This window comes from Schistocerca piceifrons, chromosome 5 (assembly GCF_021461385.2).
Source record: "Schistocerca piceifrons isolate TAMUIC-IGC-003096 chromosome 5, iqSchPice1.1, whole genome shotgun sequence".
Lineage (NCBI taxonomy): Eukaryota > Metazoa > Arthropoda > Insecta > Orthoptera > Acrididae > Schistocerca > Schistocerca piceifrons.
Window position 1 is genome coordinate 370,183,624 of NC_060142.1, and position 23,925 is coordinate 370,207,548.

Consider the following 23,925-nt stretch of genomic DNA (forward strand, 5'->3'; position numbering starts at 1 on the left):
TATATATACGATTGAGAATTTATGAAAATATATTTTACTAACAACATTTATTTTTCTAAAGAAAAGACAGACACAAATTATGGTTATTGACTGAATACTGTAAACGACTAACAGTTGGGTTAAGAGAACAATGGACAAGGATCCAGGGTGGCAGAATTTTGTCATGTACTCTGGTCCTAAAAATGTGAATAACGCAATCTGAATTGATCTGACGCTGAGCAGACATTGACTGATAATCTGCAGAAGATTCTCATTGCAGGTGCACTTGAGAGCAAGTGGCGATTGAGATCTGTACACTCTCACACGGCTGGAGTAGCAGTACGTTACCCTGTTTGCTTCATGTGGTGATGTATATTGCAGCTGACCAGAAGACCGCAGAGGTGGCGAGACGAGCAAGCGGCACCTATGAATAGATCGTGGCCATGAAAGAAATGCAAAAATCTCGCGGTCTAGCGATCAGGCAGACGGATCGCAATTTACTCTCCACCACAGCCCTGAAGTCATAGTAGATTTCAGTGTGTGACACATCCGTTCGTTGGTCGTACCAAGGACCAATTTGGCTCACAGAGTGCACAAGAATATCAAATGTGGAGACTGGAAAACCAAAAACGAGTAAGTGTGACCACAGCAAACGAGTAGTCCGAGATTTTTGAAGTCACATTGTCGGTACAGCAAGTACTTCACCACAGGCTCCCCAGTCTTAACTAAGTGAAGTCAGTCTTAAGACAGGTCCGAAGTACCTGCCACATATGCCAGAGCTTTGACCAGAAGATGCTTCCAGACAGAAGTCCAGAATCCAAGTACTTCGCATCTCTCCAGGTAAAAAATTTCCGTTTTCCTGCTAAGTTCACAAACGACACCACCTTGACCCCATCTTGAGATAATCACAGGGCTTTAGAGACGCTAAATCTCCCCTCCTACACAACAGCATGAAATCAGGTCGAACCAGTGCAAGAGTTAAGAAACCGGCTACTCCCGAAAAAAAGAATCCGCCAGTTACTGGCTTTTTTAAGTTTTCACAGAGGGAGAAGATGTTTTTCTCCTAAGTCACGTTGTTTCCTGTGGGAACAAGTGAACAGATACAATCTTAAAGATCTTTATCTAAATCACCTGTGCCTTGGATCTTGTGAGTCCTAGCTATGAGGTGCAATAAAGATTCTATCTCTAAACGTTTCTCAGATGCCGGAGTTTCTTATACAACCAAGGTGGCCGATGGAAGTGGGTCACATGCCTATTTTCAGTATCGGCAAACATGAAAACTTGTGAATTTTTGTCACGTGTGGCTCTGCACACAATGCCCTATTATGACTGCACTGTGTATACACATCACTTCAGTCCATCGCCCCCAGCCCAGCCTTCTGCTGGCGCCGCATCAGGTAGCTCGGCATTGTTCTGCTGGAGACCTGTCTCGACTAAAGGCTGCTCTGTCTGCCCTGTACGGCTGTGGACCTGTCTGGCAAGATTTAGTGAGGGATGGGCTTGTTGCCAATTGCTTTCAACTTCCATCATGCCATTTCCATGAGCTAAGAACCATAAAAATACCTACCAGGCTCTGCTCACATCGTTAACTCTCTAGAGTCTCGCTCAAGGTGTATAAGATTGTAACAAAATCTTTAATAATTTCCTATAAACGAAAATCAGGTGACAGAGTAACTTGTACCTTCTCAACATGTTCAGTAAATGTACCAAATTTACACAACAAACAATATGAAACTTATTGACATTTGTGTATGAAATTGTTTGTAACAAAAGCGTGAAATAAAACACATGCATTACATGTACATGTGATATGTGACTGAACAGATTCTGAAATCTGCTACAGAATGAGCATATTCGACAGGGAGGCAAACGTTACATTGTAATGACTGAGTGCCAAAACAAAGTTTTGCATAGTTACAAGAAAACGTTATCCTCAGCATGAGCAGTTTGTTTTGTTGTTGTTAATTGTTTATATTTGTTAAATAAAAAATTTGCAAGTTGTATGTTGAAGGAATATACTTGAAGAATAAGTAGTTGCACACAAGAGACAGGAGCTTTGCATTTTAAATAGGATGGTGAAGAGGAATTTCAGAAAAGATACGAGGACCTTCATCAATAATTTCACAGCTAAGGTGGAGGCAGCAGCTAACAGAGGCGATAACAAGATACTGTGTAACATCATAAGGAAACTGTGCAATTAGACGCTTGGTGGTGACACGCCAATCAAGGACAAGCAAAGAAAACTATTCGCGAATCGATGAGACCAAGCGCAGAGGTGGAAACAATATTTTCAGAACTTTCTGAACCGCTAAACTACAGATGACAATGTAACTCAACTGAATGTGGATAGGGAAGGACTCCCACAAGTTTTGTCAGTTAACGTAGAACCGCCATCCAAAGAAGAAATCGCTAAAGCAGTCCAACAAATTAAAAATGGAAAAGTTCTGGTCCTGGACAACATCATTCCAGAGTTACCAAAAATAAATACCTGTATAGCAACAAAATATTACGTCCACTCCTCACACCCATAATCAGGATGGATGAAAAAGTACCAAGTGACTGGAACAGAGGCTTGCTCATCAAGCTTCCAAGAAAGGAGACCTGTCCGTTTGTGATAAGTGGAGAGGCATACGCCGCTGTCAGTTGCAAGAAAGATTCTAATTAGGATAAAAGTACATGTAGACAAGAAAATAAGTCGAGAACGAGCAGGATTCATGGAAGGTTGCTGTTGCATTGACCAGATAAACAGCTTGAGAATAATAGCTGAACATTCATATGAATACCAGTCACCGCTTCACAAGCTGTTCGAAGCCATTGAAAAGGCCTTCGACAGTGGAGCTCAGGGCAAACTTTTGAAATACCGAATTAACGGATTGCTCTCGTAAAATGCCTGTATGAAAAATACAAGTGCCAGTTTCAACATTAAGCTCTGCTTTCAGATCCAATAGCAGTTAAAGCAGGATTTGAGGAAGGCTGCATACTCTCACCGATACTATGTTGCATAGTACTGAATCTTTTAATGGCGAAAGCAATGGATTAAGTGAGAGGCATAAAGTGGAGCGATGGAGCACATCTAGAAGACCTACATTTAGCAGATGACCTTTGCGTTCTATCCTATAGCCTCAACGATATGAAAGAGAAACCGGAAGATCTGAAATCTGCGGTGAAGAAGTCGGTTTCAAAATAAATGCCCAAGAAACAGAAGACATGCCAGCAAGTGATAACAACACCACAGAGCTTAAGTTTGGGAGCCAGGTAATTGAAAAGGTGGATGAGTTTTGCTACTTTGGAAGCATGATTCCACTATATGGTGATGAATTGAAGAAATTAACAGTCGCATCAACAAAGAGCCGAGAGCTTTTACAACTCTACGCTGTATCTGGAAATCGAAGGAAATAACATTGAGGACCAAATTGCAGATATTTGAAAGTCATGTAAAATCTGTGCTTCTATATGGTTGTGAAACATAGTGAGTGACAATGAAGCTAATCCATAAGCTGCACAAATTCAACTACAAATGTCTGAATACCATCCTGGGGATACGGTGGCCACTAACGAAACACTCTGGAAAAGAACCTGCCAGAAGCAAACTGAACTGCAATTAAGAAGCAGGATGTGGAGATGGTTAGGATATATACTTAGCAGACCAAATGAACACCTTGCGAACGAAGCACTTTGATGGAGTCCACAGAGGCGACGGAGATGGTGTTCAAGGAATAGAAAAGCAACTGAAATCACTCAACAGAGGAATGTCGACTGGAGCTGAAGGGATACCAATTCGATTCTACACAGAGTACGCGAAAGAACTTGCGCCCCTTCTAACAGCCGTGTACCGCAAGTCTCTAGAGGAACGGAATGTTTCAAATGAATGGAAAAGAGCACAGGTATTCCCAGCCTTCAAGAAGGGTCGTCGAGCAGATGCGAAAAACTATAGACCTATATCTCTGACATCGATCTGTTGTAGAAGTGTAGAACTTGTTTTCTGCTCGCGTATCATGTCATTTCTGGAAACCAAGAATCTACTCTGTAGGAATCAATATGGATTCCGGAAACAGCGATCGTGTGAGACCCAACTCGCGTTATTTGTTCATGAGACTCAGAAAATATTAGATACAGGTTCCCAGGTAGATGCCATTTTTCTTGACTCCCGGAAGGCGTTCGATACAGTTCCGCACTGTAGCCTGATAAACAAGGTAAGAGCCTACGGAATATCAGACCAGCTGTGTGGCTGGATTGAAGAGTTTTTAGCAAACAGAACACAGCAGGTTGTTCTCAATGGAGAGACGTCTACAGACGTTAAAGTAGCCTCTGGCGTGCCACAGGGGAGTGCCATGGGACCATTGCTTTTCACAATTTATACAAATGACTTAGTAGATAGTGTCGGAAGTTCCATGCGGCTTTTCGCGCATAAATGTGGATGTACATGTAGATGAGACGAGGCAGACCCAAAATGACGTGGAGACGATCAGTTGAAGCAATCCGCCAACGGTTACGCGTCTCGTGATTTTCTGAGCCAACACGTCAACCCATTAGCCCAGATGCGCTTGCTTCTCCATCACAACAGGACGCGCGCAGATAGCCGTGTCTGCTTTCTTTAGTTTTCGTGCTCTTCTATAGGAATTTGCTCTCACACCCTTACTAGCACAGTAGCCTCGTAATAGGAAAGTCCCAAAAACGAAACGATTTATTTGTTAATTTTACTGGAACTGCTATAAAGGGTTTCAGTGAGCGGAATGTACGGGGCCACCAAAATAATAATTTAAAACAAATTTCACAATCCTGATTTCGCTTGTAATAATAGCAAAGATTGTGAATTTTTAATTGTTTAAAGTAGTTGAACCAACTTGATGAAGCTGTCTTGGAAACTTGAAATCAATAACCATAACCGGAAAGATGTTAATTTCAATTCTTGCATAGTACTGAATTTTTGCAACTATAAAGGACTTTCATCACAGCGCTTCAGAAGCCATTTCGGTCTTCGCCTCAGCTCTTGGATGCAAGTCTCATATTTTTAGAAGCAGTTCGATAACACAACTGAAACAGATAAAAGATTACATAGTAAAATAGTCCCAAGATACAACTTACTAATGCAGACGAACACTGAGCAACAAAATTCTCACACTAAATGAATCAGTTGAAAACAGAATAATTACCCAAACGCAAAACAGATTTCATTTTTATGTATCTCCTCTAATCAGCATGTGACTAACAATATACCTTTAAATCAATAACTTCTAATACTAAAATATTAATCCGATTTCAGTTCTTTAGCAGAAATGTGAATTGAATTTAGAATAAAACTAATAAATCTAAGTGGTAGCTCAGTATACAGAACTGTTTTATAAAAGTTTTCTTTTCTTTATTAGCACAACCGTGAGTGAAATAGATAATGTAAAAGCTGGTGTTTGTGCCATAAACTGTTTACATTAAATGATGATATCGTACAACCACTTTCAAGAGAAATCATGATAACGTGACTGGTTAAATTTTTGTTAGATAAATAATAAACTTTATGTTAAAGGAATAATTGAAGTGGGAGTATCTGATAGTAGTTGCGTGGCTAAAGCATTAACCTTTAGTGATGGTATTAACACACTGATGCACCGGAACACATATGATGTTCACCTTTGTGGTTGAAGTGAAGTCACTTGTCGGACATGCTTATTACAAATGGTTCCAAAACCTGTGCCAGTCATCAACGGTCAACGTGCTGTAAATTGTAAAAGACTTCAAATCACTGGAAAAAGGATCGTGTACATCCTGCACTGACCAGAAGTTACTAGTCAGTAGTTCTTGACCACATCATTTGATTGACTTGAGGCAACTCTAATCAAAATCGTCATTAAAATTGCAGAAGTGCGATCTCACTGCTGCACCACTAAACACACGGTGAAAGAATAGCCTTATCAACTCTCTGGGAAAATCACAATCGATGTATCGCACTGGAGACAGTATTAAACTGGGTCATTTACCCTGTTAAAATTTACAAAACTGAGCTGCAAAACGTACACAGAGATGAATTAGTATGTGCCCGAGTAAGATTGCTTAGGTGTCTTTTGTAGACTATTTGAGGACAGATTCCAGGTCTGATAAACTAAAGGCGTCTTATATAAAGTTTCTCGTCCTCGCTTCTCTTTAACCTCTGTGGTGTGGTGTACACAATTATGGTGTCCACCTTGCATATGCAACCATATGAACCTCGTGTTCGCGAATGGTACGGTGGCTATAGTGGAATACTTATATGGACTGCCGCAAATACTTCTCTAAATTTTCTCAACAGTTTCTTAGAAAGGATGTCGTCTTCCCTCCAGGGGTCCTCAATGGAACTCATACATCATTTCTCTAATACTCGAGTGTTGATCGAACCTGTCAGTAATCCTGTGAATAGCTTCAAGGTCTTTCTTTAACCTGACGTGGTCGGGATCCCATAAACTCGAACTGTATTCAAGATTGGGTGGCATTCGTTTTCGAAGTGCGGTCTCCCTTAAAGACGAGTTAAACTGGCTTAATATTCTTCCAATAAATCATTAACCATTCCCCTTCACAACTACCGACGTTATATGCTAATTCCATTTCACATTTCTTTACAACATTGCGCATGGACATTCAGTGGATGTGACAGCGTCAAGGACACAATTGACACATATTTGAAAGTTAGGGTATTGCTTTTCCTACACAACTGATTTAACTTACATTTTTACACATTTAGAGCAACCTGACAGCGATCACACCAAACATAAATTCTGTCATCCTGTATAGGCCAGTCCTACAGTCACTCAACGATACAATTAGCGTTATTAGCCAAAAGTCAAAGCATACTGCTTAACCTGTCCGTTAGATCGTTTCTTTGTGTAGAGATCAAGATCAGTCTTGTCACATCCCTGGGGCATTTCTGACTGTGTGAGTTAAGAATTTGTAACATCCATATTTATTTCGCAAGATACATACTTTTGCTGAGAATCATCGACCACTTGTTTGAACATGTTAAATTGTTTTTGTGCGTGTTCATTGGCAGAATTAAACGGTTATATCTGGAAAATGAGTAACAAGCTTGTAAAATGGGAGAAAGGGTCATTGTCAACAATACGCGTTTCTGTAGACATTAGAGGTACTATGAAACTAACTTACTACAACCGTCCTATTCCTGGATCAGTCACTTAACATTAGCTAATAAGAACTTAGAATGACGCTCGTAGTGAAATTGGGTAAAGACATTATTAGCGAATTCATTTGTGGTACACATCCAAGGATAAACGGTATCCTTATTCAAATTTTACGAATCCGATTACGGTGCCAAAATGTATAATTTATAGAACTTTACTGGAAATGGTATTATAATTTTCGATATTCACATATTGTTACTTAGATGATTATCAGTACCGAGTGTGAAAACAGAAACAAACAATAAATGTGTCATTCCACTACGCTTACAAGGCTGTACGTTTCAGCGATGCTAACAATACAGCGGTTCTCTTCGAATCAGCAATAACTTAATAATATTCTATGATTCTAGAAGTTTCTTTTATGATGGGCCTACAGCGTACAGTAAATCGTTGAACTACTTAGTCTACCTTTTTTGGAGTTTCTGCTGCACAACGACTTCATCAGATAGTTAATTATACACGTTGAGTGCCATTTTGGCTATTATGTCGTTACCAAGTGAGCCTGCAATATCAATGTGGGTAAAATATTTTGTATAACTGTAAGCGTTTGCATCTGCGGCCGTTTTCAGCGCCAATAAAATTTGTCACGGTACATGACAGCCTTCATAACATACAAAGTTTTCAGATGTTTGGGCCACTGTAGCAAATGGCCTTACTCATGGTGTTTTGCTTAACTATGTAGTTATATTCCCTCAAGCGTTTTACTGAAATTTTGTAGAAATTAACTGGTGTATGTGTTGGATGGCTTCAGTCTGTAGCCTATTATTTGCCTTACATTTTATATATTGCAGTAAAGCGACCTGGGGTACTTTGCTGTGATTATATCTTAGTTTTTGTGCTATGTGAATTCGTCATATGTTTAAGTACGGTGCACAGTTTTGTTTTTCTACCTATACTCATTTAACAGGAAAGTTTAGTCCATTACGCAATTATGTTAACAATGACTTTGCTTTCGCGGGAAAATGCTAATGATAGATTCCTCACAAGGGTATATCTTGTTGTATCAAAGATATTTTTGTGTTGGTAAGTCTACTGTTTTTAATTTATTGCCTGAAGTTATGTAGCTTTGAATTTTTTTCCCTTTTAGCACCTCAGTAAAGTTATCGACATATTGCTTGTATTTTAATTTCCTTTGTTCGTTAGAATTTCATCTGCATACCCATTTGTGTGGGTATAGATTTCGAGATTATCCACGATGTTCTCTATAGTTCCTTTGCGTACACGATGTAGATTTCCTCTGCATGTTCTATTCGTCCCGCTTTGTGTTTCTGTTTGCGTAAGTGCATGGGCAAAGTGCCCTGATTACATTTACAATATAAACAGTGTACTTGGGAAATAGCTGCGAAGTTTAAGCCTGTTCGGACAATGTAATATTGGTTACAATCGACACACGAAATTGTGTATACTACTGTATTTGAGACAAGCAGGATTTTAGGTTTTCCTGATTCCTCTTCTGTTTGTAAAGTGGTATTCGTAACAGAAAAACTTTCACTGGCTTTATAAATAAGTGATTGACTTTTCCTGAGCTTTGTCAAACGTGTGGTGTTGTGACGTAAGTAGATTTTTGTGTCAAGTTTTCTTTTCTTTTCGGTAAAGATGTGACACAGATAACCATTACCATTGATTTTCTACACATGTTAACTCACTGCAAAGACATGTACACGTATGTAGAGTAAGCTTTCCTGACAAACGGACAATGGTGCAAAAACAAAAGTGAGCACTTTAAAGACACATTCGTAGGATGGGCGTGGATATATTGCGAAAACGTAGATATAAGTTCAAAATATAAAAAAATTACTTAAGGTATTAATTAGTATATGCGCTTGTGTCGATTGCGGCGTGTAACCACAGAAACATTTAGAATAATGACGCAGTTCAGTCGTCCTGCCAAGAAGAAGACAGATTTTATGTTCTTGAAGCCGTCCTGACCAGACGCATATCTGCCGTCGCTGCAGATAATTGGCACACCGCCATTATTCTGTTCTATTGAGACGCAATCTTACTCGGCGTACTCATAGTTGCACGCAGCATCGGAATTATTGTAAGTGTCTATGTAATTTAATGTACTATAACATTTTGTGAATATAGTGACTATGTTTAGTCTTGTTCCATTTATGTTGCAAGCTATTGTTCCAAATAAACGTCGTATTGGCATGGGTAAAGGTTCCGTGTTACAAATGATCCAACACGAGCCAAGTCTTCGGAATCATTCAATTTACGAAGTCCGATTAAAAGTATTTTCAGAAAAATCACGCGGGGTCTAACTTACAATGAATGGACCTTACGCAAAAAGCCATTGTCAAGCGCCCAAAGTTTGTATAAACTGATCACATACTACTATCATTAGCTATTATTATTTGTCTTTTCTCTGATATGCCAACGGTCTTGGCGCAGTGGTAACACCGGTTCCCGTCAGATCACCGATATTAAACGCTGTCGGGCTGGGCTAACACTTGGATGGGTGACTATCTGGTCTGCCGAGCGCCGTTTGGCAGGCGGGGTGCTCTCAGCCCTTCTGAGGCAAACTGAGTAGCTACTTGGCTGAGAAGTAGCGGCTCCGATCTCGTAAACTACAGAGCGGTGTGCTGCCCACATGCTCCTCCATATCCGCATCCAATGGCGGCTGTCGGCTGAGAACGACACGGCGGCCAGTCGGTACTGTTGGCTCTTCCAAGGCCTGTTCGTACCATTATTCTCAAACCTGACAGGAAGAGCAACTACAAATCAAACTGACGACTTCGTATCAGGATCTTTTATTGTGAAACTTCCTGGCAGATTAAGACTGTGCGCCGGACCGCGACTCGAACTCAGGACCTTTGCCTTTCGCGGACAAGCATGGGTAGCTCAGATGGTAAAGCACTTGTCCGCGAAAGGCAAAAGTCCCGAGTTTGAGTCTCGGTCAAGCACACAGTTTTAATCTGTCAGGAAGTTTCATATCAGCGCACACTCCGCTGCAGAGTGAAAATCTCATTCTGGACCTTTTATTGTATTTGCTATATTGTTTTTCTTTGTTGCTTTTATAATGGCATCATATCTGACGAGCCATTGCCATCGAATGTATGTAAATACCATACAAAAAAAAAACCATTGAAATTGTTGATGAAACCTGGAATCTGCACTGTATGCTTGGATCCACGGTAGGGTCACATTTTTATATTAGCACGCCAGTCCAAGGACTTTCAGTAATTGTAGCTTGCATCCTAGGTTTGTCAAAATTTTCCGTAACCGTAGCAATCATTTTTGCGCAAGATTATGTTGATCATACAGTTTATTACAACAATACAGTCATACAATTCCACGAAATGGCCGAATTGTGTCATGTGGAACGCAAAATGGCAAGCACCCATCAGCGTTAATTGCTTCACCATTAATTGCAATTCTTGCTCAGTGAAGACTATATTGTTGCCATACGGAAGTAATTTCATGAATTTATGCTCAAATGAGTTTTAAGATTTCTCTTGGAATATACATTACATGTAGCATGGTGGTATCAGGTAAACAATTAGCAAAAATGGAACACGACAGGCAACGCACGCAAGCCGAATCCAACTTGGACATCGAACAAAACATTCACGATGACTCCATAGTTGATTCCAATAGAAACGATCAATCAGTAGTTAACATGCCTAGTAACGGAAACTTCGTAAATAGACCGATCACCAGTCAAATAACTAAATCCAACTCAGAGTCCATTCTTACCCATGACGTCATGTCAAACGATCTGGCGAGGGGCAGAGCAGTTTCACTGATAAGTATTGCCATTATGTTTGACGCTGTTATCAAGCAAATGGCTGAAAACAAAAAATACATTGACTAACACATGACAGTTGTAAGAACGCGACATGACGAGATTAAGGCTGAATTAAGAGCACTGAAAATTTGTAATGTCACTTTGTTTGAAAGAGGAGACGAGATTAATACATACTGAGCGGCTAGGTGTCCGAACTTGACTCAAAATATTCCGAATTGATCTTACAGCAGGAAAAAACCACAAAAAATGCAAAAGATATTCAAACGGAAGTAAAACGTTTAAATGATATAATAGAAACAGTTGTCACTCATATCAAATCTTATCCTTCAGTTTATGACTCAATAAGAACTCTCATTACTGTAACTGAAGGCTAAGTTAGCACTATCGATAAACACCTTACAGACAAACTGCAATTACACACTGACAAGTATTTTGCCAACATAAATAAAGAATTTAATGACTTGGTTGACCAGAAAAATAAATACTTTGACCAACGTGTACAGGAAAAATTGCCGACGGTTGTGCACTTCACCGTAGCCGAAATAGTCAAAAATAATGAACATGTCATAGCTTATGCAGCTCAGTCGAACGCAGCATAACAGAAACAACTAAGCGATAACATACGACCGAAGTGTAGTAATGCTAATGTTCAAAATGCTAACTTTGGTGATGAAAACAGATACACATATGACACGTATCCTCCGTAGACAATACGCATCTCATAGCAACAACATTATACACCCGTACACATGACACCTAATTACAGTCATGACATTTATTGGCAATCTTTTGACACCATTAAGACTGATAAAGGAACAGTACAGTGGTTATTCCTCATGGTCCAGAATCTAGTTAGTAATTGTATTATAGGTTTAGATATGAAGAGTCCAGGGAAAAATGGATGAGGGTCCAGTAAACTAAGTTTTAAGGAAACAGCGGTTTCAATTTTAAAAAGAAATCACTAAATCCTAAACAAAAAACAATAATAATTACGATGTTATACTGATAAATAAAACATGTGGCACATTTTTATTATGTAGTATATGAAAATGACATTATAATTGATTAATGACACAAAAATGTACGCAAAAAGGATGACTGTCCGTTCTTTTGTGGTGAAATCTATGAATATATTGTTTGTATGGTAGTTTTGGAAACACTTAAAATGTCACTTGGTATGAATTGGCCTCTATCCTTACCTGAAACTAATACTAGGGTTCTTAAATATGCAGTACATTTCACAAATGGGGAAGTGATACATAAAGTTTTTGGGCTTTGACAGAACAAAATGTTTTTGGGTGATGAAGGTACTCAAACTTTGCTTTAGGAATACATATAGGTCCATCATATGCTAGTTCAGGAAGGTAAAAGCTGCTGTCCGGTAGAGATAAGACTTTCCTCTTCAGTTTGGTGACAACACTTCCATCATCCAATCCATTGTAGGTTTGATGATGTAAGATCATTCTAGGATGGTGACGGACAATCTTCAGTTTCCTCACTGGACGTGTTTTAAAGGGACGTTGTTTTAGATATAGTGGAGAAAGAAAGGTTGCGAACGATCTCAATATTTCTTGATTGTCACAAGAAATGATTTGAAATAATTTTGGCTTTGTTTCTCGAGTTTTGGAGAACTTCGTTCGACTCAGCCGGAAGTTCAACCATAGACCTTTGGTTTACTAAAACCATATTTTCATCGCATTCTAAATACGAATGTCCTCTTATTAGAAAAACCACTTGTACTGTATCTAATCGTTTGGTGTTATATACAATGTATTATAGCATTCTAAACACAGTGTAGTTATTGTTGTGACCACTACACAAGCCACTCAAAATTGAAAGTTCCTTTACTTCAGAGACAAGATGACGAAAAATGAAATCCCGCAGCTTGGAACAAACCTCATCTCCTCCTTTTTCGCCGGAGGTTTGAGAATATGTGTAGAAAATAGCTTCAGAAAATTATAACTCGAGTATGTTAAACATGAAGAGTGATAGTTGCTGCCGATAGTAAACATCGTTTGTGCTTATATTTGGAAGAGGCAGGGTTTTCTGAAACTCCATGGCTATTGGTTCTTTGGTCTTGTCTTTCTGTGCTGCAAGCAGAGCATTTTTCTTTAATTTTTAAAAAGAATCTGCTCGCTTTAAGTGAAATTCTTTTTTATATTTTGGTGTGGGTTCATTATGATCAGTAGTAGGCAGGCTTAGTTGCGAATGAACAGATTCTATTATCACAGTAAATACGACAAAGGTGCTACAGGTGTGACATCTTGGATAGCTAAAGGTCAAATTAAATTCGGTGTTAAATACTTCTCTGTACCTTTCCAGTGATATGTTATTGTCTGGAACAGTCTTCTTGCAGATACAAAACATATTACGCACGTCAAGTTCCTCTGGTAAGTAGTGCTTTTGAGACTTAGCTGAATCATAGTTAGACTTTCTGCTTTTAAAGGACGGAGTGTATTCATTTACAGAATTTACGTCATCATCAGGGAGCTTGTTAAGCCTGGAGTTGTGGTTTTCTCACATATCCTATGGTGGTAAACCTGTTGTTTTAAGACTCTGTTGTAGATTTAGCAGCCTTTTAGCTGTAATGGTGCATGAAGTGACAAAAATGATTTCTAACATACCAGAATTTAACAAACCTGATCATTCCTCATTACTCTCACCTTATTAGAATATGACTGTGTGAGAAAGTCAGCCTCCGATCTTGGTTTCCTGGGCTGATGACGAGTGACAGGACAACACTGTATTAATGCACCAAAATGCATCAACCTTTTTTCATGTGATTCAATCTGATTAATCTTTGAAATAATATCACTCCTTTCACACGCATTTATGTATTTAAAACACTCTAGTTTTAAGCACTTGCAGTCTGGTCCTGTTTTATGGCTACTTAAGCTCAACATTTTCATTACATCTTGTATGTGGCAAAGAATTTTCTTTTCCTTGAACTATTTTCAAAGGTTGTATCCTCTTCATTTTCGCACATTTTCATTAATATGTTTTAGACTATACAAGGCACAACAACCAATAAACTACCACTAGGATAACGTGCTTCAATGGTTAACCCAACACTAAACGACCAACAGCCGGGTGAACTGAAAGCAGAGCACTCTGCAGTCAGCACAGCCAACTAAGTGGACCCTCATCCTTGTAGCTAACATGTAATGGCACCCTTATCACTCTTGCCTAAACGACATTTTTTTTTTCTGTGTACCCACAGACATTCATCTTTTTATCCATCTGGGAGCAGTTAATTGTATTCTGTTCGGGTTAAACTATACAAATTCATTCACTACAAGCTCATTTTTCATAAATAGTGGACCTCATCCTTTTTTCCTTAGACTCTTCGAATGTTATGTGAGAACGACAGTATTACTGACTTCTCAAAACGTAAATATTTCCTTACACATAAGAGCAGTGGAATCACTATTAACTTGGATATCAGGACTCTCAAACATGACTCGGTACAAAATTCAATTTTTGCAAGAAAGCGACGAATGAAACAAACATACAAAGACTTGCACCTGACACAGAATATGATGGTTAGAAAACACTGATTAGCCATATGTTAAGTGAAACCAATGCTATCACTGGTAATGAAGGCAATGAACTTTAACAAGTACTATCTAAGTATACACAGGTCTTTTCTAAACGACCAGTTGTTATGAAGACTTATGTCTATAAAATGGAAGTCAAGCCTCACCAAATTTTCTTTCGAAAAACATATAATGTACCATTATCTCAACGATTGGCGGTGTGGCAAGAACTTAAATAGACGTTACAGTGGAAGGTCGTTGAACCTTCCACATCTCCCTACTGTAGGTCATTACCTGTTGTCAAGAAACATAACGGAAAAATTAAAGTGGTGTTGGACGCACGTGCCACAAATGAAATATTACTACCTGTATGCAATAAACCAGAAAATTTAGACGAACAATTAGAGAAATTTTTAGATGCTAAGTACTTTTCCGCATTGGACTCCATAAATTATTTTTGGCAAGTGGCAATCACCCCTGATTCCACAAAATATACTGCCTTCATATTTAGGGGGCGAATATATCCCGGAAGTTCCAGCACTATCAGCTAAAATAAGAACGTGCAAATGTCGAAAGACAGAAGTTAGTACACATTCTTGCGTGCGAAAGATCAATGCGTGAAGTTCACTACTTCAATCGCCATAACTTAGCGAGAGATCCTGCCGAGAACTCGTGGGGATTCTGGTCCTACCAGTTTAACAGCGCCACAGTGGGTCACGCCCATGTAGAACACATTTCAAAAAAAATTTAAAAATAGTTGTAGTCTTCGGAATTGAATCAATTATATATCTATTAAAAGGTAATAGTCTGCAGATTCAGAAAACGCAAAAAGTAAAAATTCAACTTTTCATGATTTTGAGCCTTTCCGGAGCCCCTTAAGCGTGTCGAAGTCTTCTATCAAGCCACACGTGGACCAGTCTCGGGTGACGAGACAAGACAGCAAAAGGAGAGATGAAGTCATAAATTTTGCGTTTTTGATATCATTCAGGCTGAAGTACGGTACAAACATGACGTCGTTTCATTCCCTCTTTGACTCAAGCATGGAGTACGTAGAAATAGGCATATTTGATCTAGATAAGCAACTGGAAGAGTTGAATACAAACCAGTTGCCAGGTGCAAATTGAATCGCTGTATGGTTTTATACTGGTCTGTTGCTTAGCTTGCATTAACTCGAATCTCTAGCCCCAAAGAAGAGTTTCAAGCGAATGGAAAGAAGCACAAGTGACCCTGCATATAATTACAGACCAATAACCTTAGCATCGGTTTGCTGCAGAATTCTTGAACACGTTTTAATTCGAATATAAAAAATTTCCTTGAGACAGAAAGCTTCTGTCCACAAACCAGCATAAATTTAGAAACCAAAGCTCGTGCGATTCTCAGACTGCCGTTTTTTCACATGATATTCTGTAAACCATGAATGGAGGGTAAGGGCGGATTCCGTATTCCTAGATTTCCGAAAAGCTTTTGGTACACAACCGCACTGCAAATTGTTGACAAATGTCCAAACTAATGAATTAGGGTCCCAGACATTCGAGAAGTTCGAAGACATTTTATGTAATAGAACCCAGTACGTTGTACTTGATGATGAAATTTCATCAGAGTCGAGGGTACCGTCAGGGGTGCCCCAGGAGTGCCCCAGGACAGAACGAAGGAGACTGGTCGTGAGAGAGGAGGCACTGACAATTAGTGAGACAGAAAGAGATAATGACAGTGAGTTGGGCTGAATGAGTGAGTGAGAGTGGGCAAGTTGGAATAGACGGATAAGAGCGACAGCGGTGGACTAGTGGATATGAACGAGTTACAGTTTTGGGAGATGTGGGTGTGACAGAGAGTTAACATGTTAAAAAGTATGTCTAGTATGCTCGCACGCCAAAACTTTAGGCAACATTCTTAAAGATGCTGAAGAAGATAGAATGAGGCATTTGGTACCCCCCCCCCCCCCATTTCAATCAGCCTTCAGTCTTTGAAACAGGAGTCTTTATGTTCCGATAGAATGCTTTTGTCTCGAGAAATTTGTCTTCCTTCATAACAAGAAGTGACATACATACATGAATGAGGGAATATGGGAAAGTGTATGCTTGAATAATTCCAGATTATTTGCATTTTCGCAACGAAAAATTGTTCTAGCTTCTCTGTCGAACAAATTAGTATCAGATTTTTTTATTCCAGCTGCCCTGTCGGTATAATCATCATGACCCAGAAACTCCATTTAAATGAAACAATGGAATGAAAGTAGTCTCTGCGGCCATATCAGCCGTATGAACGTATTCATTCACTCTCTGTGTTTAGGTGCGTTCAACTAATGTTTGACACATTACTGAGAAGTCTATAATAGTTATGGCAGTTATATGAATGTTTTCAGTCAGTCTCCTGGTCTGAGTGATTACAATCACTCTCTCTTTCCGCATTTTCGGTTATACCTGACCCATGTTTATGGTTTTCCACTTTTTTAGAGGAAAATAAAGTATTTTTATTCAAAGCGATGTGAATAAAAAACAATTTCTAAAAATGAAATACTTTTAAATTGAATGTTCTTATTTATGAATTTTTTGTGCTTCTGATATCAAATATGGATTTTTAGTTGATTTTAAAATGTTAATAGCTGGTGCTACATAATTTTTTTCATTGAAATAAATGACCAGTTACTCTGTCTCTCTCTTCGGCTGGTTTGCATCTATCACCGACAATTCTGTATCGGTAAATGCTGAGGTGAACAGAAAGCACGTAAGATACAAATTCTTTAATTGTTTCGTGACTACACCAAGTGCTTTTTAAGCGCACATACTTGTCACTTGTTGTAAGTATTTTCTGTGAGAAATATTTATTCTTATCCGCTATCTTTCTTTGATTTTCCTTAATTACAATAGTTTCAGGATATGATTCTTCCTTGCAGAAACGCTATAACACATTGAATTAATCTTTAACATAACATTTTACACTGTGATATGACTTTTTCCATTCCCACGCCATTCATCCGAGCAGTCTGATGCAGACACGAAGTTCACTGGTAAGTAAAAGTCTATTGATAAACATGGACGAAAAACTGAACTAAAAGCTACTTACTGGTACCCAATAAAAACCAATTACCCGAACGGCAATATCACTGACGACAGGCGATAACAGACTACCGTCAACAATGATTATTTAACCATTGCTAAACTATTGAATGTTCTCGCTCATACCGAATGCACGTGACTGTATCGCCTGTTTTCCTTCGTTTGCTTCCACACGCCGGTAACACTCAGGACAACGAATGAAGAAATAAACTGACACTTAAAACTCAACCGAATTAGTCGATTGTCTTCCCACAACCGAATGACTCGATTGTTTTAATTCGGTTGTCCGTATCACTACAGACAGTTATGGAATAAATATATACCCTAACGTAGCAGCACGTCTTTGCCCAGCCCGTTTTAGAGTGAGAAGAGTCGACCCCGCCGTACTTGTATGTTATAACTGTGCTTGAAGAACGTTTCAAGTTCAATAGCTGATAATGAAATTAAGTTTTGTTGAACGTTATCGTAGCTAATAATTTCTGCAGTGTATCCTCTCTAGTGACTACGTAAATCATTGCACATTATTAGTTTTCGCAATGAAATTACAATCTTTAAGCTACATAAAAGCTGATTATCTCCCAGTTCGATAATTAGGTGGTTCCTAGAACTGGAATTCCCCCAAAGCTTGCTCTGTTTCGAAGGACACAGATTTACAAATGCAGGGTAAAAATAAATTGAACCTACGGGCAAGGATTAAGAATAACTAATTAATATATTCGTATGCACTAGTTATAAAAAACCACACAACTGAAATCAGAATTCCCATAGAAATACATTGGGAGCGCTGAATTTAAGTCACTTTAGTTGCCTTCCCTCCCTCACCGATTATTTTTTATTTGAATTTATGATCGTATTGATCTTAATTGGTTGGTGATTATGAGGCTGGAATTGCCTGTAATGATTTACACACACGGGCGCCGTGGCTGCTCTGCGTGTGAAAACAATGAAATAAACACAGCGTAAAAGCACAGAAAACTGCCTTGGGCCTGTCACTGTTAATGATTTGACATTATGTGGGGAAAAGGTTTTGAAATGTCTATAAAATTAATCTTGTGAACCAATATGTCTAATAAAGCTTCGCATATATGACGCCAACAGCATGAAACTGTTTAGGTTTGTTCGACATACAACGTACACTATGGAGATGGATTTAAAATACAAACACTCACGTAACGAAAAATTGTTGTAATGAATTAATTGTTATTATTATCCATAACGAACAATACTCGACTTCGATTATCTGTTCAGTATTTGTTTTCAGTTAATTCTTCAGTGAAACATCCAATGCTGTCGGATTTCTTAAAGCGAAATCGACCAAATCAGAGCATTTTATTACCTAAGCAAAAAGAATTATTCCTGAGCACTGGTATCGTTAAAGGACTGGTATCATTAAGAGACTAAACATTCTACTGAATTTTATTCCTGTAATGTTACTCAAGCAGACAGCTGAAGGCCACAAACTATTAAATAATATAAAGCTATTGACAGTCTGTGGCCGCAATCGGGCAATGATCTGCAATGGCTTATGTCCATTAGAAAACTGTTACGTATTTACTTAATAACTCAAGGAAACGAACTTTTCAGAAAGGAACAAGGTACGTTAATATTTTAGCTATTGAATTATATTCTTAAATTAAGCACAAAGTAATACATGTACAATTCATGAGTTTCCGTTTTACAAGCATAAGTGTCAGAGGTGCTTTTAACACAACAAATTCATTTTTGTACTGTGAGACATAGTCACTTTCCTCTCTGGCAGCGCTTTGTATGTTGATTATGCCAGAAAGGTTGATGAGTTTATCCAAAGCCGACATTGACATCTGCTGTCTTTATACATTCTATAAGTTGTGGTCGCACTGTATTGTCTTTCATTTCACACTTGATCTTATTTTCACAACACGACACTGTATCCTATTTCATCGACGTGGCACATATATGACTTAAACAGGGATGGTACATAACAAATGTCACTCCATTCTAAGGCCAATGCGCAACGAGAGTGGCGCATTCTCAGAAGAGAACACACGTTCCGGAATTCCAGCAGACTCAGTTCTGCTGAAGTACAGATTGCAAGTGTAGCGCAGTGCGAGAGTGAAATAGCACAGCAACTGGAAATGTACTCTAAAGTTGAGGTACGCGGGGCATTACGATTCTTGTAGATAAAAGTTTAAACTGCACATATGTAAACCGTGATATTGTGGCGGTATATGAACCAAATCCTATTCCACGTCGAGTCGTAGTGAAGCACTGCCAACAAATTGAACAAGGCTGCAGAGACGCGCTTGATGTCGATTGGGGATAGAAGTATGATTTCCACCTTTTCGGCAACTGAAAGAGCATCTCGAGGAAAGAGATATTCGACCTATAAGTGCGTTCATGCAGTGGTCCTCGAACAGCATCGTGACCAAGGAGCGAATTACTGTTGTCAGGGAATAGGACGACTTGTAAGATGTTCCGACAAATGTTTACAGAGACTTTAAATATAATGTTACGTATCGGTGTCACTCAGAAGTGTAGTGTAACGCTGAAAGAAATACAAGCATACTACAGTTGATAACGACAAGGATTTAAGAAAGAACGATACTCAAGGCTCTATTTATGTAGTATCACATTGCTGATAAACGACAAATTAATATGACTGTAGTATATCTGAACAATAAGCAGAAGCAGAGAATAACAATCTGATTGCGCATTTGTTATTTGTGTATTGGAAGTTTGAATAACACGGATTCTAAAGTTTATACGAGTACAAGGCATTAGTGTGTCTTCAACTTTCTGTAATTCCTAGATATGTTAACGTCGTTGCATTCTCAGAGATTTGTTTATGGTATTGCTGTGGAATGGATACAGAATGAGAGATAGAGGGGAGGAGGAACGATTTGAGAGTCTACGAGACAGACAATATCCCTACATAAATAACAGAATGTGTAAATGGTATGCAACGACATGCTGGGCACTATCGTGATAAACTCTGGAAGGTTTTGGTTTGCGTCAACTTTCTTAATTTTTTTAACTATTTTATGTCCTGTCGTCCTCTGTCGCTTTTAATGTTCTGTTAAATTATTACGTCAGAATCGTCTAATAACAAGTGAACCAAATTATTTTTTCATGCGATATCCACTTTGCCTGGAAAGCATATATACAGTATGTGTGTTGAAACTACTTTGCTATACGTTTTGGACAATTTAGAGGTAATAAACAATTCTGAAAATTTCTTGTTTCATATGGTGCAGTTACAGTATACATTTTTAGTTAGAAATTTCTCATATGGTGCTCAATTGTTCGTTTCAGAGCTGTTCTTCTTTTGTTTTCTGCCATACGAACTTTCGATCCCACATCACTAGGAAATGAACAGCTGTTTACCTGGAGGTACGTTTCAGATGGCGTGCCCAGAGGTGAATGTCATTACCAACTCGTGATGTGTCTTTGTGATATCAGTGATCTGTCTTTGAGTGTGAACCCGGGGGGGGGGGGGGGAATAGGCGTCTTTTAACCCCCTCAATACCAAGGGGGTGGTATTACTGCATGACCAACTTTTGAAAATGTTCTAATCTCGTCCGTTATTTTATATTTTAAAATACAAAAGGAAAGTATTATAGTTTTTCTTGCACTCTTTTACCATATATTTTAAATATTTCAGTTGAACTTAACCCGAAAATTTAAGTGTCATTGGCAAATGTCACTTCCATCAGTGAATATCACATTCAGTATTCACAGGTCCAAGGCATTATTTACATATCAGTATCACTATGTTGGAGAAATAGGCAATAAAATGTAACGAAGTTTGCGTTTTTGAAATTTTTTTGTAGTGGTCATAAAATCAGTAGAACATGTTATTGTAAGTGCATTGGTATTGCTAAGAATATACCACAATGGATTTTTACGTTCTGGACCCCATTTATACATCAGTGTCTCTTTAGAAAAGCATATTGTTAAAACAATTTTTTGAGTGGACATGAATTTCCTCTCTCCCCAGTTGTAATGCACGTTATGGCAAATGCCTTGCTATTGTTAGGGCTAACATGGTTGCATGGTATTGTTTTAGCTTGGTTGGGTGGGCAAAAAATGGCTTTCTTTCTCTTACTTCTTCATTGCTTTTATTAACTCATTAACTATACCAGGGAGTACATGTTGATGCGTGTCTGGTCGTTAGTCACTTGGCTTTCCTCTGCAGTGACTTCCTGGATATGAAATTGTACTTGTGTTAGTACAAGACATTTTTTGGGGTTGTTTGTCCTAATTATTTTCAAATCTTGTTCTAAGTTGCTTGGATGGTGGTTATGATGTTTTAAGTGTTTTGTAAATGTGAAATAATTTGTTTCATGTCTCCAGCACCATATACTTTTTGGACACCATATTTTTAATTTCTTGCATGTCATGTATATGTTTACTGCATCACAACTTCGAAAATAGAGTTTGTATACTCATGTTCCTCAGAAAAAACTTTCTTGATTATTGGTTCGTTTATGTTTGTTAGGAGAATCTGTATGCTTTTATATATTGTGGAGACACCTGCTTCTTTGCTGTTTTTGCCATTCTGTGTGTTAATTCATGTATGGAAGTCATGGTTTACCATGTGCTTTGTTTCCGTGTGGTATTGCCATTTTGTATGGGGGTGTTGTGCGCGTTTGATGGTGCGGGACTCGTGTGTTTTCCTGCATTCTGGATATGTTGGATGTGTTGTTTGTTTCACTTTGCAGTTTTAATTTTTATTATTGAGTCAGTGTACTACCTATTTGACATACCTACTGTTTCTGTATGATGGTCAAAGTATGTCTTTCTGATTGGGATCCTGTTTGTACCATATAACAAGTGAAACGATGCAGCTATCTTCTCCCTGTGGGAATAGTTGGATGTAAAATGTAGTATTCAGTCTATGATTGTTGTTAAAAGAGTGCAGTATGTCTGTATTTACACGTGGCTGATCTACCAGGGAAAAATGTTACGTATTTATCTTGCCAATGAACGATTTTAAATCATTCAACAGTGGCTACTTCTTCAAATCTCTGCTTTTGTAAATGACTTCTAATACGGTTGTCCAAAGTTCCTGTATTTGTGGATCGCTTGGATAGTCTCTCACTTTGCAGATAATATTCGTCCTCAAACTGGAGTCAGGTTTGTCTGGTAGTCTGTTTGACATTCTAGTTATGTCATTGTATTTGTAGTTATATTACTGCGGGGTGTGAGATTTTGTTCTAGAATTTCAGTTGCTTCTATAATTTGAATGGAAGTGTGTATGTTTTCTACATTCAATGAAATCAGTGATAATGTAAAATATATCTCAGTGATCTGCATGTCCTCTATTAGATTTCCTGAGGTGCTCACTGCCCTATAATTTTCTGTTTTACAGTGTGTTGTGATTCATTTTTGGAGATGTTGGGACACATTGTATCGTAGGGCTTTTATGAAATTTTTAACTGGCTTCATTGATGTGTTATGTTCATGTATTTTTAATTGACTGTTGAATATTGGTGCTTGTGGGTGCATTTGTGCTATATAAATTTCTGTTTGTCAGTGATTGTCTGGTGGGTGTTGTTAAGTATGTTATTCACATTTGACTGAAGTTGTATAGTGGGGTGTGATTTAAATGTTTGTATAGTGGTGGCATTTATATATTCCTGGGTTTTCATGGTATTTCGTCCTTGTACACGTGTACTGCCACAGTTACTCTGTAAATTTATTTTGTTAGAACGCTATTGAATGTTAAATCTTGTTTCAATATTTTCAAGTGACTATATCTGTGTAGTTGGTCTTATTGTGTCTCTACCACGTTTGTCGTACTAGGCCTTTTATTTCTTTTTTCCTAGTTAAATAATGTGTCGTACGTTTATTTCGTATCTGATTTTCTGTTTTTCCTGTGTATGGATGCGCTTGGTTTCTACTATGAAATTTTCTCTGTAAAGCTCTAAGTTTCTGTTAGTGCAATTTTTCCACCCTTTTTCCAATAGTAGCCTTTCTTTTTCTTCTAGTTGTGTCTGTGCCATTTCCTATGTGGTTGAAATTAGTGTCATTATTTACTATGTCTACTTTTTCTGTGTATCTTTCACTGCTGTGTATTTGTGTTTGGTTTTTTCTGTGGTTACTGTATATTAGCCTCATACCATAATACCCATTATGAAACTTTCACTCTGCAATGGAGTGTGCACTGATATGAAACTTAGTAGAAGATTAAAACAGTAAGCAAGACCGAGACTCGAACTCAGGACCTTTGTCTTTCTCGGTCCAGCACACAGTTTTAATCTTCTGGAAAGTTTCGTATCAGCCCACACGCAGCTCAAGTGTGAAACTTTAATTCTGGAAACATCCCCCAGGCTGTGGTTAATTTATGTCTTCACATTATCCTTTCTTCCAGAAATGTTAGTTCGGCATTTTCTGCAGAAGGGCTTCTGTGAAGTTTGGAAAGTAGGAGACGATTTACTGCTGGAATTAATGCTTTGAGG